Consider the following 11,767-nt stretch of genomic DNA (forward strand, 5'->3'; position numbering starts at 1 on the left):
CCGCGTAACTGGTTCTTAATTTTTGGAAATAAATAAAAGTCACAAGGTGCCAGATCGGGACTGTACACGAGATGGCTCCTAAGGTCAACGTTGTTCACCTTCAAAAATTCATTTATCTGCCTGGCCGTATGAGAACTGGTATTATCGTGGTGCAAGATGATACGGCATTTACGGTTATTTTTACGGAGTTTGTCAATAACTTTCGGCAAACAAATGGTCGTGTACCAATCATTATTCACAGTACAACGACTCTCCAAAGCAACAGTAGCCACGTGTCCAGTTTTATTAAAAAAAGAAGCAATCATCCCCTTAGAGGCATCTTGCACGCGCGCCACTTTGGTTGATTACGTCTCATCTCGAAAGACCCATACGCTCGATTGTTGCTTTGTTTTGGGATCGTAATCATAAATTCATGTTTCGTCACCTGTTACTATGTCCCACCTCAAATTTGACGCCCCTTCGTTGAATCCGGTAAGCTTGGCTTTGCACCAAGTGACGCAATTCGCTTTTTGAGCCTCCGTCAAATTGTGTGGGATCCACCGAGAGCACAGCTTTTTCACTCCCAAATGTTTGTGTAGTATTGATTGTATTTGACTCATGCCTACGCCTAAAGATGCCCGAATCTCATAGTATGTCACGTACCTGTCTGTTTGATCATACGGCGCACAGCCTAGATGTTTTTGTTATTCACAGCAGTGGGCGAGCGACCATCACGAAATTCGTCACTGAGATTCACACGACCGCGTTTGAATTCTGCAAAAAAATAAATAGCCGTCTTGTATGATGGTTTATCGCCAAAAGCAGTTTGAAGCCGAGTGAAGCTCCGCTGAGCTGTTAAATTACACTTAAAGTCGTAGAAAATCATACTACGAAAATTTTCACGAGTTAAATCTAATCCATTAAATCCAATCCAGTGACAGTCAGATGAAATAAACTATATTCTACAGCAAAAGAGTCCCATTTTCAAATGTTGTAATTACTTTTTAAATATTGTTTATGTAAGTGGCCGGTTTCGGAAACTTATAGTGTGCCCTATGTATAGGTAGAGTCTCGGCCTCATCGCATCTGCGGGATCATTCCACTCGACTCGTTATTGCCCATCATGATAATTAATATTACTATCACATATCTCACTACTATTATACATATCGAGTTCTTAGGTTTTCGCGATTGTTACACATAGGAAATGAAAGTATTTTTCCGGATTTAAATCGCGTATATTTGTTTTTTCAAACAAATCGACGTTTCAGTCAACCGTGACCATGGGACCTGTAAAGGGCGCGAAACGTTGGTTTGTTTGAAAAAACAAATACACGCGAATTAAAACAGGAAAAATACTTTCATTTCCTATACTATTATACAATTTATTCATTTGTATAATACACTCGCGAGCAACCAAACCGACTCAGACCCTACACCTGCATATAAAGTAGTTTTTATCAAAAACTACCCAGTCAATTAATAAAAATATCTTATTTTCTGATAGCCTGAAACTTTAGCTCATTAGCATAAAAATTGATTGCGTGGTTTTTGAAATAATGTTAATAGAGTTAACAATTAGGGAAAATAGGAATTTAGAAAAATAATTTATGGAGATTGTTATTTAAATTAAAACAAAAAAATTAAATAATAATAATAAATTTATTTAATTAATATTTGGTGTTACCCCCTCTAACCCTAGTAACAGCTTGTAGTCGATTTTTCATTGACCTGATTAACTTTTTAATAACTTCTTGAGGAATTCCGTCCCATTCCTCTAACAACGCCGTCTTGAGCTCATTGATATTTGAAGGTGCCGGATTTCTGGCTCGGACCCTTCGTTTGAGCTCGTCCCATAAATGTTTGATGAGATTCATGTCTGGACTAAGCGCTGGCCAGGACGTTTTGGTGTAAAGTTGCCTTCCCTCAGGCGTGTTCGAACTGTCCACTCGCTTACAGCCACTCCTCGAACACGTCTTAGCTCTTGCTGCACGTCGACACCAGTCAGGTGGCGATTTCGTTGAGACGTAGAGACTATGAACCGATCGTCGATTTGAGTTGTGCACCTGTGACGGCTGGTTCTCGGTCTCCGGTCGAATACACCAGTCTCTACAAATCTTCTGTATACCCTTGATACAGCAGATTGGCTTAGGTGCAGTTGAGCAGCGACAGATCGCTGACTAAGTCCCTGTTGCAAAAGAGCAACAACTTGAACGGCTTCTTCCGGTGTTGTATCCATGGTTTTGTCAAAATAGTGATGGCGATTCACGGAGATGCGTTCAGGTCAACTTCTGGAAAGCGACTGTAGGCATATTTTTTTTTTTTTTTTTGAATGATATTTTGCAGTTGGCCGCTGATGGCCTTTACTGCGCCATCGGAGAAAAAGGGCGAGCTGAAGGCTCATAACCCCCAAAATAAACTTAAAGCTAAGTAGCGGGCCTGAGGGCGCCCAAGTGGGCACGGACCTCGGCTCAGGGCGCTACTGGAGACTTCCGCCAGAAGGGCGTGCTGTTGGAGAGAATCTACCACTGTACGTGCTAAAATGAGGGGCTCTACGACCTCGCCGACGAGGACGGTTGGTGCGTGCGGGACGGGACTGACTAGAAATCTGGTTGGCCTTCAAAGTGGCGAGAGTGATAGGGTCGTCAGGGTCGTTGAGGACTTCCCTTGGCCGACGGGTCCTACGTACGCGGTGGGGTTGTTCCCTGAGGGGGTCGTAAGAGGATGCAGCCACCACGAGGGGGTTGGGGTGGTGAGGAGCAGAGTCGAAGTATTTCCTCGACGCCTGTTTCATGAATTGGGCTATTGTGGGGAGCCGTAAATCTATATGGAGGTTAGCGTTGCGCAGGTACCACGGGGCACCTGTCGCGTTGCGCATGAATCTATTTTGGAGAGCCTGCAGGCGGTGTATTAACGCGGGATTTGCCTGAGCGAATGCGACGCTGGCGTACGTCATGATAGGGCGGATGCAGGTCGTGTACAGTCTGACCTTATTGCGAAGGGAGAGTTTACTATGCTAGTGTAGGCATAAGCCGCATGCGGGAGGTTTTATAGGGTTAGTTGGTCGCCCAACTCGTACTGGGTACCGCGAGTACATTTTCCTGTACTGCCTATTTTATTTTATTTTTTTAAAACTACTGAATCGATATTGATGCTAATGGTAAATTTTTAAAGCTGAAGTTTCAAGCATTTTAAACATATAACGTTTTTATAATTCGGTTGTAAACTTTTTGATAAAACCTACTCTGAATGCGCGCTTAGACATTGAGTCGGTTTGGTTGCTCGCGAGTGTAGTATAAGAACCTACGCACACTGCGTATTTTATACGCGCAGATGACGCGCGTTTCACGAACGCGCTTTGAACGCGCATTTACGGCGCCGAAGATGTTTGAAAAGCAGATTGTTGCGTTTGTATCTATCCAAACGCGCGTAAAACGCGATACAAACGCGCGTTCGGAGCGCGTTTGCATCGAATTTAACATCGCGTTGCAAGACTTAGGAAAGGAACAGAGGAGGGGGCTACGTTTACATTTTTTTTTAAATCATCAATAAAGCTAGCGTAAGCAGTGTTGTCTCGACAGACGCCATTGTGCTACTATTGAGAGTACCCGCCATAAATGCCCGTTTCACAAACGCGAGTGAAACGCGCGTGAAATTGTGAACGTGTGCATAGGTTGAACTGGCTACGACTGAATCTCGTTTCAATCGCGTTAACTTTCGTCATCAGCGCGTCGTCAGCGCGTCCACTGCGGCATCGTCTGCGCGTATAAAATACGCCGTGTGCATAGGCCCTTAAACACTAGAAAACAGGCAAGATTTATGTCTGTGCGCTAGAACGTTTTTGTGTTAGAATAAATTATACGATAAACTTATGTAGGTTCATTTTATTAATTGTTATTCAACGATGTTTATGTATATCACTTCTGAATCAACTTCGTAAAAAAATTTAAAGACTGACATAGAATAAAGAATTTTATCGATCGACAGCATGCGAATTATTGGTCGTTTTGTGCACACCAAAAACAATATTCTACAGTCATTGACCTAGTATAGTCTATACTTCAATTAATAGCCCATTTCCCTAATGGATACTCTATCAGCCGTATTACTCTTAATACCTCAATAAGTGATGGATCATTCGTAAACGATCGTTTTAATAAACTTAAAGGCATACTTACATTATAATTAAAATTACCAATATATTGAACTTATTTCCATCTGTGCTGTTGCACTCAAAAAAAAAGGATGACAAAGTGACAATAATCGTTTTGTTAGATATTGATTTTTACTACAACAAAACACAATTGGTTGGCGCTTTGCGTATTCAATATTCTTTTTATTGAATTCAGCAGTTTTTCGTGAAAACAGCAAAGGAAATATTGTTATACAACAAAGTTCGACTATGTGCATCACTTTGTGGTTCCATAAAAATCCACTAGATGGTATTGACGAATTTTTGTCAAGTGTAGATGATCCGACCGAATTCTAACTGTAAGATAAACTACCGTACTAAAAACCGTACCATCCATAAACTTACTAGAAGTAAAATCTTCATGGGAACGGCTACCAGGACCGATCTGAAAGCTGGTTCAATACTTTTAGTATTGTTGGGTACATTATCAAAACGTGTGTAACCTTATCGTTTTGGAAATGTTGTGGCAAAACAAAGTTAGACTTGACAATAAAAACTTAGTTATGGGAATTAAACACCTCTGTGGATTTTCAGTCCATTAGAGCACGTTCACATAACGAGCATTCAACGGGCGTTTTGCTAACGTGCGCCTACAACTTACCGTATTTTGTACGTAAATCACTGTAGGTGTTCACATGCGGCCAACGCGCGCTTAACACCGGGCACTTGTCAACGCGCGTTGAAGAGCGCTTTGAGATAATAGGTTTGTCGTACTACCGTTTACACGACTGCGCGTTTTCGACGCGGTGAGACGTGTTTTGCAATTGAATTGAAATTGAAATGAAATTGAAATGAGAATTTCGGATTTATACAATTTATTGAATTTATGAAGTGACTTCACTGAGCCTGGATAATAAAATAGAATGGACTCAATATTTCCATCTCCTTTTGCGTTGCTGTCCCTGTCTTTAATATAAAATCCACAAACAAATGCTGAAGTTGCACTGAAACAGTGGCAACGCGCGCTTAACATCCGAAAAGCGCCTGGCATGTGTACACTATTCAAAAAATAACCTAATCTTGTTATGTGAACATCGCCTTACGGTGCTACTGTTGATGTAATAATATATTTTACTCACTGTGTACACGGATTTCCTCTTAAAAGTGGGTTTTGTCAACCAAGTTGGCCCAGGGAGGATTGGAGACTACATGTCTTTGAAAATATATTTAAACCTTCTGCGACTGGCATGTTTCATTACAAAGTTTTCCCTCACTCTTGAAACAAACGTATAATTAGTAAATAAATATATGTTTTTATATAATATCAAGTGACGGGACGGACAAGTCGTGCGCCTGATGGTAAGCTACACGCCTGTCCATAACAGTTGCGGTATCCCTCAGAGCTTTAAATCGCAAAGATCCGAGGGACACTGTCACAGCGCCCTCCACCCTGAGACATAATTTAACAAGTACCATGTGCCTGTAATTTCACCAGCGCCCTTACCCTTCAATACCGAAACATAGTTAATGCTGTCATTACTTCTTGGTGGCAGTACTTCCTTGGACGAACTCTTTCACAAGGAGCTCTACTGCTACTGAAAACGGCTCTTGATGACTCCAATGGCCTAACGGTTTATATCGTGGACGAGGAGTTCCCGAGTTGGATTCCTGTAGGACCAAATTAAGAAATGAACTTTTCAAAATCTGGCCTGAGTGTTCTGGGAAGTGCCCCATTGTGAATTCCGTTGATCTGATACTTATAGTACAGGGAATTTCCTTTCTTGACACCGGGCAATTGGTGTGGCTGTCTCGCACATTATTATTACTCAAATACTGAAGGCCCGTCGGTGAAAATTTAACTCAGGACCTGCATAACATAACATAAGACGCAAACGTTTTCTGAAATTAGCTCTCAATCCTTTTTATAAAATATTAATATGGTGTGAATTAATTAAGTAATTAATAGAAAATAAATAATATGCATATATAGATATATGATAATAAATAATAATAATCTCAGTGAAGAGTACTAAAAAAAAGACCTCAAAAGTCTTTCATCCTCTAGTTTGCCGCCCTTAGAGGTGGAATAATATATGGACTACATAACATATAATAAATGGGACTACTCCTGAGGTACCCTCTTTCCAACAAAATAAGAATCATCAGAATCGGTTCATAAATTATCACGTAACATACATACAAAAAAACATACAGCCGAATTGAGAACCTCATCATTTTTTTAAAAGTCGGTTAAAAAAATGAGATTTAATAAAAGAGGAACATGGGGACGGATGTCAATAGAGGGTCCCAGGTATCAAAATTTAAATGTCAAAAACTCATGTGCAATTCAAATAGTATTTTCTTAAATATAGATGTAGGTAACATTTTTATATCATCAGGTAATACATTATTATAATTTTATGCACATGTTGTAGCAGTTCCTGTTTACGATACCGCGTAACGGGACGAACACTCGAACACCTGGCGGAAAGCGATACGCCTGTCCATAACAGTTTCAGTGCCATTCAGAGCTTTAAATCCTCTAAGTCCTTCTCCTAGGTCCCATCTATCTGTATACCAAAATTCATCGAAATTGGTTCAGCAGTTTAGGCGTGAAAACATAACAGATAGAATTACTTTCGCGTTTATAGTATAAGTTTGGTTTCATGTTGGTGCATCCCAAAATAATTTCAAATTTATGTTATGCACTTCATTTATCGGGCAGTGTACCAGAGTTGTAAGTTGCTGCTAACTTCACAACGGTTGTGACGTTGCCCTTTAAATTTGGTGAATTTTTTTCTTTCCTTTGCACAAAAAAATATCCGGTCCAATTACAAACTCGCAAACAGCTCTTTGCAAAATTGCGAGAATAAACTAGCTAAGAGTTATGAATATAAATAAAAAACCCGAAATTCCTTTATCCAGCTGGAATTAGTCTGGGGTCGACATGTTAACACTTTAAGCGCCCTTTTGGGCTTAACGCGCCCTCAGATTATTTGTTTTAAAGTACTTATAGCCATGTTACTTGTGAATAAGAGGGTTGTTTCTCTAATTGGAACGTGACACTTTGTCACCTGAATTTGAGGTGACTTATTTTTTCTTTTTTCCTCACGTGTAATTTAACACGTTCAAAGAGCGAATAAAATGTATCTAATAAATAGACTTACCAATACCAGACGAGTGCTGAAAATTAAATACCTTTCATTAAAATTATGTAGACATAATTAAATGTAAAAACAGATTTAGAAGTCAAAAGTTAGAAAGAAACAGTGCAAGCCTTCAACTGCGAGCGGAGCGGGCTCTGTACCGACTGTTTTTGACTTGCAACGGCAAACTTCATAGAAGTGAAGACTCCGCAAAGGCTATATATAGGTTTAGGGACTTAACGTACTCAGAAGGAAAGTGATTTGTAATATTTTAAGATTACAACTTTTCCACAATGCATTATTCCCGTAATTTATTCAGAGATGAATTATAAATAAATTAAGTTAAGTACGGTGCTGAAAATGGGATGAAATAAAATTAATTCAAATTCAAAATTTACTGTGTCTTAAAACGTTAAAACTGATTTTTTACACAAAACAAAAACTGAAACTAATTTATTTAAATTTTAATTGAATTGATATTCAATTATTTTTTTGTGAAATTACTCCACTAGTTTGTAATAAGGAAAGATTTATCACCCAGTTAGTACCTTTACAGCTACCAGTCCTGGCGAGAGATGTCGCTATTCACTGTATTTAATTTGTGATAAATCTGCAATAGATTTCTCATAGATGGCGTTACGACTAAAAAGTCGTTGAAAGACCAAGTACAAAGACACGACGCAAGCACATAGAAGAATTCGTGAGGTCCGTTGGTTCGTTCCGTGGCTTAGTTGGTATGGCGTCTAGCACGGTATGCAAGAAGACGTCGGTTCGAATCCGACCGGATCGAAGGTTTTTTTTCTGAGTGTTTTTTCTGAGTGTTCGATCTTTGTATTAATAATAAAATTATGCAACTAATTTTTTACTTTTCCGCTGCCTAGCTCACTCCGGCTAGCGCAGCCCGCTGGCTATGGAAGGCAAATCCTCTTTTCAGTAAAACTCTTTCCTAGTGGAAGGATAAATCTATTTTACTCCACTCCGCTCAGCTCACCCACTCACATCGAGTATATAACCAGAAATAGAGACGAAATGTCATTTAATTTGTTTGAAAACTATTCTGGCAACTCGTTACTGTGACAACTGCGCTCCGATTGGCCTGCCCGAATTCGAAACAACTGACCGGTGTCGTCAATTGTTTCACTTCAAATCGACCAGTTTAACTTGAGCTTTGCTAAAATGGACGAAAATTGCAAAATTACACATTTAATATTTAATCACCGATGAAATGTGATTCCATTTATTTTGTATTTACATGTTTTGCTGTTTTTCCTACACCACCGAATGGTATAACCCCCATTGTTAGAGATATTATTATCTTTATAACAATAAATACAGAATAATTTTGAAATATTCGGAGACGTATACACAGGTCATTAGTTGTACTATTTCAGTTTTCTAATTTGTGATTTCAGCGCAAACGAAAGTTGATATTTAAAAGTGATATAAGGCAGAATTGCCTGATTAGTTGCCAGGGATGGATGACCCCTTATTTCGTCTCTATTTCTGACTATATACACAATGCCCGCTTATTACCCTTTCGCAGTTTCGAAGTCACTACCTTTATGGCGTATTAGAAGCTACATACTAAAAAATCCTTTTGCTAACAAGCGGCGAATCATTCCGCCTTCACTGGATGAAGCCATCTCTAGTGTTAATTAAAATACTATATAAATAATAAGAATAAAATAAGAAAATATAGGAAATTAAACTATTTTTCCGGATTTAAATCGCGTATGTTTGTTTTTTCAAGCAAACCAACGTTTCAAACGAAAACATAATTTTACATTAATTTACAGCATTTTCATGTGAATTAATTGAGGCAATAAAAAAATGCCCCCTTTAAATTACACAACCTTTTTTATTTAGAAGTAAACTAAACTTTGTTTATTATTCACAATTCAATATTATATAATAAAAACATAAGACAAGTTAAGACGGAAAAAACTTTATTAATTTTCTTTGAAATAAAACGCGCAGGATAGAAAAGGCCGTGTTTGATCTTTGAACAATCGCTACGCGTCCGTATAAAGGTCAATAGATGTGCCAGAAACAAGAATACGAAACAAAGATACTACAAAGTTAAACACCGAAGATGGTAAAAAAGGGCACGATTCGACTTTATAATACAGCTCATTCGCAGGTACTCCCCGAAACTCACTTCCCCCTCTCTTCGTTTACAGCAACTTCGAGCCGAAAGGGAATATTATTTTTGTCGCCAAGTAGGATTTCCAAGGCAAAGTGGTTGAAAAAAATCCAATTGTCTTTGACGCCGTGACGAGGGAAAGGTCTGCTACGGTTTCCTTCTAATTCTTGAACTGACTTGTTTATTGACATGTTTCGGGCGGGAGTAAGTAGATCAGTGTGGGCGTAAGTTCAGGTTTACATTCGCTATTAGTAGAATGTGGTTTTTTTTCTATTAGTATTACACCTAGTAAAAGAGGACGAATGTCATTTTGGGCTATGATTAAGAAATATTCATAATAATAAAATACAAGAACAATATTTACGTCAAAAGAAACAAAACTAAAGCAACAATGTACCAGCAGTAAATTCATTGGTCCTTATTTAGTTCAGTTTCTTGTGTATACACCAATGTACTTTACGTATCGTCAACATCATCAACCCATTTATACTTCCCACTGCTGGGCACGGGTTTCCTATCACGCCAGGGTTTAGGCCATAGTCCGCTAAGTTGGCCCAGTTCGGGTTGGGGACTTCACACGTTTTTCAAGGGTTATCAACCTTCCTCCAATTTACACCATGAGAATTTCGCATTAGAACCTACGGCTTCTACATGAGAGGTGGTAGTCAAACCATTAGTAGGCTGCCACGGCTTTTATTAATTTATCTACTTTACAGCTGTTTTTTATAATTTTAAATTAAAAATATTAAATGGTCTAGGATCTAAGCCGGACCATAAAACAATCGATACGAAATATATCAAAAATGACATCAAAGACGCGCAGAACGCGCTTCGTGAAAAAATCGTGATCATCAATCATAGGTATAGTCGGCTGAGATTTATCCAACCAGGAGATTTATCATCAGCCGACAAAAGGCGCAAATTATGGACCGTTTTGTAACTAAACTTTGCCCGATTTAACATTTCAGTTCTGGAATACACCTGAATCTTTATTCCTTCTTGCCGGTGCCATTTATCAAGTTGCTATTATTCGGATTTTCGTGCGGTGAAAATGTAAAGAAAATCTAGGATAGGCTTGACATAAAAGGGGCCATAGGCCTGAGAAAAGCGGCAGGTGCGTTCTTGAAAATCTTTCATCTAACTAAAATTCCGACAGGACCCTGGGGTCAATGTGGTTGCGTATAAAGATTAATATCCTCGAAGCTAATGCCGTTAAGAGTCGATACTATCTCAGATCGAATTCAATTTTTTCCAGTACTAATACGGTTCATTTTGCTTGGGTCGAGTGGCAGGGACATTGGCTCTATTTCAGAATCAATGTTTTTACAAACGAAATTAAAGCCATTTGAAAAAGAAATATTGTATACTAATACGTTTTCTACTTAGTTCACTTGATATTAAAAAAAAAATCATTTGTATATCTAAAGTACCTATTGAATATAATATTTGTACCTATTGGGTGTGATGTATATATATTTTTGTAATATTCTTAGTGTTTAAAATAAATAAAAAAAAAAAAATATAAAAAAATATATACAGCGATTTACTTGTAAAATTTCGAGGTAAGTTTGTGTATTTTTCTATCGTGAAAATGTTTGGGACTCTTGTATTCACATCGTGTACGAAACAGTGTATATCCTAAATTTTACTATATATTGTTTCCCAAAGTGATTGATTTAACACTTTCACTGTTATACCGAATCAGACAAAGACATTTGAGGTTGTATATATTCCGAAAGTGAAATCTGAGCCGTTGCTATGTGGGTTGATAAAGTACTATAATACTACAGGATTAATATAACCAAAAGCAAATAAATCAAACAGTAATTGGTGACGAAAACTTTGTAAATTGCCATCTTCAAAAAGAGTTCTTGCAAAATTTAGAAGGAAATTCTAGGAATCGATAATTCCACATCAACGAACTCTTGAAAAGCAATAAGATGTTTTAAATTCATCAGGCGCTTCTTTCTTGCTATGAATTTTAAACGTTTATTGATCAATAATTCTTCTTTGCATATTACACTGTAGAGTCTTTGTACACTTTTATAGATTCAATAGAGCATACATATATAACATACATTTTCTCTCTACGTACATATATGGTAACAATAATATATTTTTTTTATTTCAAGAGAGGAAGGAAGGTTGAAGGTCAACGTTGTTCACCTTCAAAAATTCATTTGTCTGTCTGGCCGTGTGAAAACTGGCATTATCGCGATGCATGATGATACGGCGTTTACGGTTATTTTTACGGAGTTCGTCAATAGCCTCCGGCAAACAAATGGTCGTATACTAATCACTATTCACGGTACAACCCGGTGCAGTGTACGCGATTAAAAAAATAAGGAAACTTTCAGACGTCGAAAC

This window comes from Hyposmocoma kahamanoa, unplaced genomic scaffold (genome assembly GCF_003589595.1).
Source record: "Hyposmocoma kahamanoa isolate Upper Pololo Valley unplaced genomic scaffold, ASM358959v1 95, whole genome shotgun sequence".
NCBI classification, from domain to species: Eukaryota; Metazoa; Arthropoda; class Insecta; order Lepidoptera; family Cosmopterigidae; genus Hyposmocoma; species Hyposmocoma kahamanoa.